We start from the raw sequence: 7,833 nt of genomic DNA, 5'->3' as shown, positions 1-7,833 counted from the left end.
AGACCGTCTGCTGCTCTCTTTAACATGACTGTGTCAGCCATAGACCGTCTGCTGCTCTCTTTAACATGACTGTGTCAGCCATAGACCGTCTGCTGCTCTCTTTAACATGACTGTGTCAGCCATAGACCGTCTGCTGCTCTCTTTAACATGACTGTGTCAGCCATAGACCGTCTGCTGCTCTCTTTAACATGACTGTGTCAGCCATAGACCGTCTGCTGCTCTCTTTAACATGACTGTGTCAGCCATAGACCGTCTGCTGCTCTCTTTAACATGACTGTGTCAGCCATAGACCGTCTGCTGCTCTCTTTAACATGACTGTGTCAGCCATAGACCGTCTGCTGCTCTCTTTAACATGACTGTGTCAGCCATAGACCGTCTGCTGCTCTCTTTAACATGATTGTGTCAGCCATAGACCGTCTGCTGCTCTCTTTAACATGACTGTGTCAGCCATAGACCATCTGCTGCTCTATTTAACATGACTGTGTCAGCCATAGACCGTCTGCTGCTCTCTTTAACATGACTGTGTCAGCCATAGACCGTCTGCTGCTCTCTTTAACATGACTGTGTCAGCCATAGACAGTCTGCTGCTCTCTTTAACATGACTGTCAGCTATAGACCGTCTGCTGCTCTCTATAACATAACTGTGTCAGCCATAGACAGTCTGCTGCTCTCTTTAACATGACTGTCAGCTATAGACCGTCTGCTGCTCTCTATAACATAACTGTGTCAGCCATAGACCGTCTGCTGCTCTCTTTAACATGACTGTGTCAGCCATAGACCGTCTGCTGCTCTCTTTAACATGACTGTCAGCTATAGACCGTCTGCTGCTCTCTTTAACATGACTGTCAGCCATAGACCGTCTGCTGCTCTCTTTAACATGACTGTGTCAGCCATAGACCGTCTGCTGCTCTCTTTAACATGACTGTGTCAGCCATAGACCGTCTGCTGCTCTCTTTAACATGACTGTGTCAGCCATAGACCGTCTGCTGCTCTCTTTAACATGACTGTGTCAGCCATAGACCGTCTGCTGCTCTCTTTAACATGACTGTGTCAGCCATAGACCGTCTGCTGCTCTCTTTAACATGACTGTGTCAGCCATAGACCGTCTGCTGCTCTCTTTAACATGACTGTCAGCCATAGACCGTCTGCTGCTCTCTTTAACATGACTGTGTCAGCCATAGACCGTCTGCTGCTCTCTTTAACATGACTGTGTCAGCCATAGACCGTCTGCTGCTCTCTTTAACATGACTGTGTCAGCCATAGACCGTCTGCTGCTCTCTTTAACATGACTGTGTCAACCATAGACCGTCTGCTGCTCTCTTTAACATGACTGTGTCAGCCATAGACCGTCTGCTGCTCTCTTTAACATGACTGTGTCAGCTATAGACCGTCTGCTGCTCTCTTTAACATGACTGTCAGCCATAGACCGTCTGCTGCTCTCTTTAACATGACTGTCAGCTATAGACCGTCTGCTGCTCTCTTTAACATGACTGTGTCAGCCATAGACCGTCTGCTGCTCTCTTTAACATGACTGTCAGCCATAGACCGTCTGCTGCTCTCTTTAACATGACTGTCAGCTATAGACCATCTGCTGCTCTCTTTAACATAACTGTCAGCCATAGACCGTCTGCTGCTCTCTTTAACATGACTGTCAGCCATAGACCGTCTGCTGCTCTCTTTAACATGACTGTGTCAGCCATAGACAGTCTGCTGCTCTCTATAACATCACTGTCAGCCATAGACCGTCTGCTGCTCTCTTTAACATAACTGTCAGCCATAGACCGTCTGCTGCTCTCTTTAACATAACTGTCAGCCATAGACCGTCTGCTGCTCTCTTTAACATAACTGTCAGCCATAGACCATCTGCTGCTCTCTTTAACATAACTGTCAGCCATAGACCATCTGCTGCTCTCTTTAACATAACTGTCAGCCATAGACCGTCTGCTGTTCTCTATAACATCACTGTCAGCCATAGACCGTCTGCTGCTCTCTTTAACATAACTGTCAGCCATAGACCGTCTGCTGCTCTCTTTAACTATGCTGTTTGCTTGAGTGGAAGGGAACCTGGCTTTGATGTTTGCAGAAGTATTGTAGTCAACCTAATGGTTGGTCTCTCCTGTAGAGACAGTTTTAATATATCCTAAAAACCAAAGTATACACTACTTTAATCCAATTAATTTAATTTGATAGGTATTGGATCATGGCTTGTTGTCTGATAAAGCGCGACCATCTTTTTCATCTTTATCTAATTAAAGACAAACATTTTTTCTAAAGAGTGAGTGAGTTTCATGCCTTCTGCCCACAATATTTAGTTTAGCTCCCTTCACCGGACTGAGTGAGCATAGTAACCCTGTTAGAGAAGAGGCTAGCTGCAGTATTAAGTTATGGTCCTGCCCTGCAGTCAAACTGACGGTATTAGATACCACTCTTTCAGCTACAGTGGTTTGCGAAAGTATTCACCCCCTTGTGGCATTTTTCCTATTTTGTTTCCTGACAACCTGGAATTAAAATGGATTTTTGTATCATTTGATTTATTGCATTTCAAAGATGCAATATGTTTATTTTTATTTTTTTATTAAATAAGACACAATAAGACACAAAAACAAAACTTGAACGTGCATAACTAACACCCCCCCCCAAAGTCAATACTTGTAGAGCCACCTTTTGCAGCAATTACAGCTGCATGTCTCTTGGGGTATGTCTCTATAAAGCGTGCCACATCTAGCCACTGGGATATTTGCACATTCTTCAAGGCAAAACTGCTCCCGCTCCTTCAAGTTGGATGTCTTCCGCTGGTGCACAGCAATCATACCACAGCTTCTCAATTGGATTGAGGTCTGGGCTTTGACAAGGCCATTCCAATACATTAAAATGTTTCCCCTTAAACCACTCGAGTGTTGCTTTAGCAGTATTTTTAGGGTCATTGTCCTGCTGGAAGGTGAACATCCGTCCCAGTCTCAAATCTCTGAAAAATGTCCCTGTATTTAGCTCCACCCATCATTCCTTCAATTCGGACCAGTTTCCCTGCCGATGGAAAAACATCCCCACAACATGATGCTGCCATCACCATGCTTCACTGTGGGGATGTTGTTCTCGGGGTGATGAGAGGTGTTGGGTTTGCGCTAGACACAGCATTTTCCTTGATGGCCAAAAAGCTCATTTTTAGTGTTATCTGACCAGAGTACCTCCTTCCATATGTTTGGGGAGTCTCCCATGTGCCTTTTGGCGAACACGAAATGTGTCTGCTTATTTATTTCTTTAAGCAATGGCTTTTGTCTGGCCACTCTTTCGTAAAGCCCAGCTCTGCGGAGTGTACGGCTTAACATTTACATTTACATTTAAATCATTTAGCAGACGCTCTTATCAAGAGCGACTTACAAATTGGTGCATTCACCTTATGACATCCAGTGGAACAGCCACTTTACAATAGTGCATCTAAATCTTTTAAGGGGGGGGGTGAGAAGGATTACTTTATCCTATCCTAGGTATTCCTTAAAGAGGTGGGGTTTCAGGTGTCTCCGGAAGGTGGTGATTGACTCCGCTGTCCGCGCGTCGTGAGGGAGTTTGTTCCACCATTGGGGGGCCAGAGCAGCGAACAGTTTTGACTGGGCTGAGCGGGAACTGTACTTCCTCAGTGGTAGGGAGGCGAGCAGGCCAGAGGTGGAAGAACGCAGTGCCCTTGTTTGGGTGTAGGGCCTGATCAGAGCCTGGAGGTACTGAGGTGCCGTTCCCCTCACAGCTCCGTAGGCAAGCACCATGGTCTTGTAGTGGATGCGAGCTTCAACTGGAAGCCAGTGGAGAGAGCGGAGGAGCGGGGTGACGTGAGAGAACTTGGGAAGGTTGAACACCAGACGGGCTGCGGCGTTCTGGATGAGTTGTAGGGGTTTAATGGCACAGGCAGGGAGCCCAGCCAACAGCGAGTTGCAGTAATCCAGACGGGAGATGACAAGTGCCTGGATTAGGACCTGCGCCGCTTCCTGTGTGAGGCAGGGTCGTACTCTGCGGATGTTGTAGAGCATGAACCTACAGGAACGGGCCACCGCCTTGATGTTAGTTGAGAACGACAGGGTGTTGTCCAGGATCACGCCAAGGTTCTTAGCGCTCTGGGAGGAGGACACAATGGAGTTGTCAACCGTGATGGCGAGATCATGGAACGGGCAGTCCTTCCCCAGGAGGAAGAGCAGCTCCGTCTTGCCGAGGTTCAGCTTGAGGTGGTGATCCGTCATCCACACTGATATGTCTGCCAGACATGCAGAGATGCGATTCGCCACCTGGTCATCAGAAGGGGGAAAGGAGAAGATTAATTGTGTGTCGTCTGCATAGCAATGATAGGAGAGACCATGTGAGGTTATGACAGAGCCAAGTGACTTGGTGTATAGCGAGAATAGGAGAGGGCCTAGAACAGAGCCCTGGGGGACACCAGTGGTGAGAGCGCGTGGTGAGGAGACAGATTCTCGCCACGCCACCTGGTAGGAGCGACCTGTCAGGTAGGATGCAATCCAAGCGTGGGCCGCGCCGGAGATGCCCAACTCGGAGAGGGTGGAGAGGAGGATCTGATGGTTCACAGTATCGAAGGCAGCCGATAGGTCTAGAAGGATGAGAGCAGAGGAGAGAGAGTTAGCTTTAGCAGTGCGGAGCGCCTCCGTGATACAGAGAAGAGCAGTCTCAGTTGAATGACTAGTCTTGAAACCTGACTGATTTGGATCAAAAAGGTCATTCTGAGAGAGATAGCGGGAGAGCTGGCCAAGGACGGCACGTTCAAGAGTTTTGGAGAGAAAAGAAAGAAGGGATACTGGTCTGTAGTTGTTGACATCGGAGGGATCGAGTGTAGGTTTTTTCAGAAGGGGTGCAACTCTCGCTCTCTTGAAGACGGAAGGGACGTAGCCAGCGGTCAGGGATGAGTTGATGAGCGAGGTGAGGTAAGGGAGAAGGTCTCCGGAAATGGTCTGGAGAAGAGAGGAGGGGATAGGGTCAAGCGGGCAGATTGTTGGGCGGCCAGCCGTCACAAGACGCGAGATTTCATCTGGAGAGAGAGGGGAGAAAGAGGTCAGAGCACAGGGTAGGGCAGTGTGAGCAGAACCAGCGGTGTCGTTTGACTTAGCAAACGAGGATCGGATGTCGTCGACCTTCTTTTCAAAATGGTTGACGAAGTCATCTGCAGAGAGGGAGGAGGGGGGAGGAGGATTCAGGAGGGAGGAGAAGGTGGCAAAGAGCTTCCTAGGGTTAGAGGCAGATGCTTGGAATTTAGAGTGGTAGAAAGTGGCTTTAGCAGCAGAGACAGAGGAGGAAAATGTAGAGAGGAGGGAGTGAAAGGATGCCAGGTCCGCAGGGAGGCGAGTTTTCCTCCATTTCCGCTCGGCTGCCCGGAGCCCTGTTCTGTGAGCTCGCAATGAGTCGTCAAGCCACGGAGCGGGATGGGAGGACCGAGCCGGCCTGGAGGATAGGGGACATAGAGAGTCAAAGGATGCAGAAAGGGAGGAGAGGAGGGTTGAGGAGGCAGAATCAGGAGATAGGTTGGAGAAGGTTTGAGCAGAGGGAAGAGATGATAGGATGGAAGAGGAGAGAGTAGCGGGGGAGAGAGAGCGAAGGTTGGGACGGCGCGATACCATCCGAGTAGGGGCAGTGTGGGAAGTGTTGGATGAGAGCGAGAGGGAAAAGGATACAAGGTAGTGGTCGGAGACTTGGAGGGGAGTTGCAATGAGGTTAGTGGAAGAACAGCATCTAGTAAAGATGAGGTCGAGCGTATTGCCTGCCTTGTGAGTAGGGGGAAGGTGAGAGGGTGAGGTCAAAAGAGGAGAGGAGTGGAAAGAAGGAGGCAGAGAGGAATGAGTCAAAGGTAGACGTGGGGAGGTTAAAGTCGCCCAGAACTGTGAGAGGTGAGCCGTCCTCAGGAAAGGAGCTTATCAAGGCATCAAGCTCATTGATGAACTCTCCGAGGGAACCTGGAGGGCGATAAATGATAAGGATGTTAAGCTTGAAAGGGCTGGTAACTGTGACAACATGGAATTCAAAGGAGGCGATAGACAGATGGGTAAGGGGAGAAAGAGAGAATGACCACTTGGGAGAGATGAGGATCCCGGTGCCACCACCCCGCTGACCAGAAGCTCTCGGGGTGTGCGAGAACACGTGGGCGGACGAAGAGAGAGCAGTAGGAGTAGCAGTGTTATCTGTGGTGATCCATGTTTCCGTCAGTGCCAAGAAGTCGAGGGACTAGAGGGAGGCATAGGCTGAGATGAACTCTGCCTTGTTGGCCGCAGATCGGCAGTTCCAGAGGCTACCGGAGACCTGGAACTCCACGTGGGTCGTGCGCGCTGGGACCACCAGATTAGGGTGGCCGCGGCCACGCGGTGTGGAGCGTTTGTATGGTCTGTGCAGAGAGGAGAGAACATTGATAGACAGACACATAGTTGACAGGCTACAGAAGAGGCTACGCTAATGCAAAGGAGATTGGAATGACAAGTGGACTACACGTCTCGAATGTTCAGAAAGTTAAGCTTACGTAGCAAGAATCTTATTGACTAAAATGATTAAAATGATACAGTACTGCTGAAGTAGGCTAGCTGGCAGTGGCTGCGTTGTTGACTTTGTAGGCTAGCTGGCAGTGGCTGCGTTGTTGACACTACACTAATCAAGTCGTTCCGTTGAGTGTAATAGTTTCTACAGTGCTGCTATTCGGGGGCTAGCTGGCTAGCTAGCAGTGTTGATTACGTTACGTTGCGTTAAAAGAACGACAATAGCTGGCTAGCTAACCTAGAAAATCACTCTAGACTACACAATTGTCTTTGATACAAAGATGGCTATGTAGCTAGCTATGTAGCTAGCTACGATCAAACAAATCAAACCGTTGTACTGTAATGAAATGAAATGAAAATGTGATACTACCTGTGGAGTGAAGCGGAATGCGACCGGGTTGTTGAGTGCGGAAGTTCTATTCGGTAGACGTTGGTGGTCCTTAAAGTGGTCCTATGGACAGATGCTCCAATCTCCGCTGTGGAGCGTCGCAGCTCCTTCAGGGTTATCTTTGGTTTCTTTGTTGCCTCTCTGATCAATGCCCTCCTTGCCCGGTCCATGAGTTTTGGTGGGCGGCCCTCCTTGCCCGGTCCATGAGTTTTGGTGGGCGGCCCTCCTTGCCCGGTCCATGAGTTTTGGTGGGCGGCCCTCCTTGCCCGGTCCATGAGTTTTGGTGGGCGGCCCTCCTTGCCCGGTCCATGAGTTTTGGTGGGCGGCCCTCCTTGCCCGGTCCATGAGTTTTGGTGGGCGGCCCTCCTTGCCCGGTCCATGAGTTTTGGTGGGCGGCTCTCCTTGCCCGGTTTGTTATGGTGCCACATTCTTTCCATTTTTTTATAATGGATTTAATGGTGCTCCGTGGGATGGTCAAAGTTTCAGATATTTTTTTATAACCCAAACCTAATCTGTACTTCTCCACGACCTGTTTGGACAGCTCCTTGGTCTTCATAGTGCCGCTTGCTTGGTGGTGCCCCTTGCATAGTAGTGTTGCAGACACTGGGGCCTTTCAGAACAGGTGTATGTATGTATACTGAGATAATGTGACAGATCATGTGACACTTAGATTTGCACACAGGTGAACTTTATTTAACTAATTATGTGACTTCTGAGGGTATTTGGTTGCACCTGATCTTTATTTAGGTGCTTCATAGCAAAGGGGGTGAATAAATATGCACGCACCACTTTTCCTTTTATTTTTAAATCAAGTTATTTGATTCATTTCACTTAACCAATTTGGACTATTTTGTGTATGTTGTCTCTTTGACCTCCTGTTGTCTTACGACACAGGCTTGGCCTCTGGCCACAGTTTTTTAGTTTTTGCATGTA

The sequence above is a fragment of the Oncorhynchus gorbuscha genome, linkage group LG13 (assembly GCF_021184085.1).
Source record: "Oncorhynchus gorbuscha isolate QuinsamMale2020 ecotype Even-year linkage group LG13, OgorEven_v1.0, whole genome shotgun sequence".
NCBI lineage: Eukaryota > Metazoa > Chordata > Actinopteri > Salmoniformes > Salmonidae > Oncorhynchus > Oncorhynchus gorbuscha.
The sequence above is the reverse complement of the archived record's forward strand: the minus strand, read 5'-3'. Positions refer to the sequence as shown.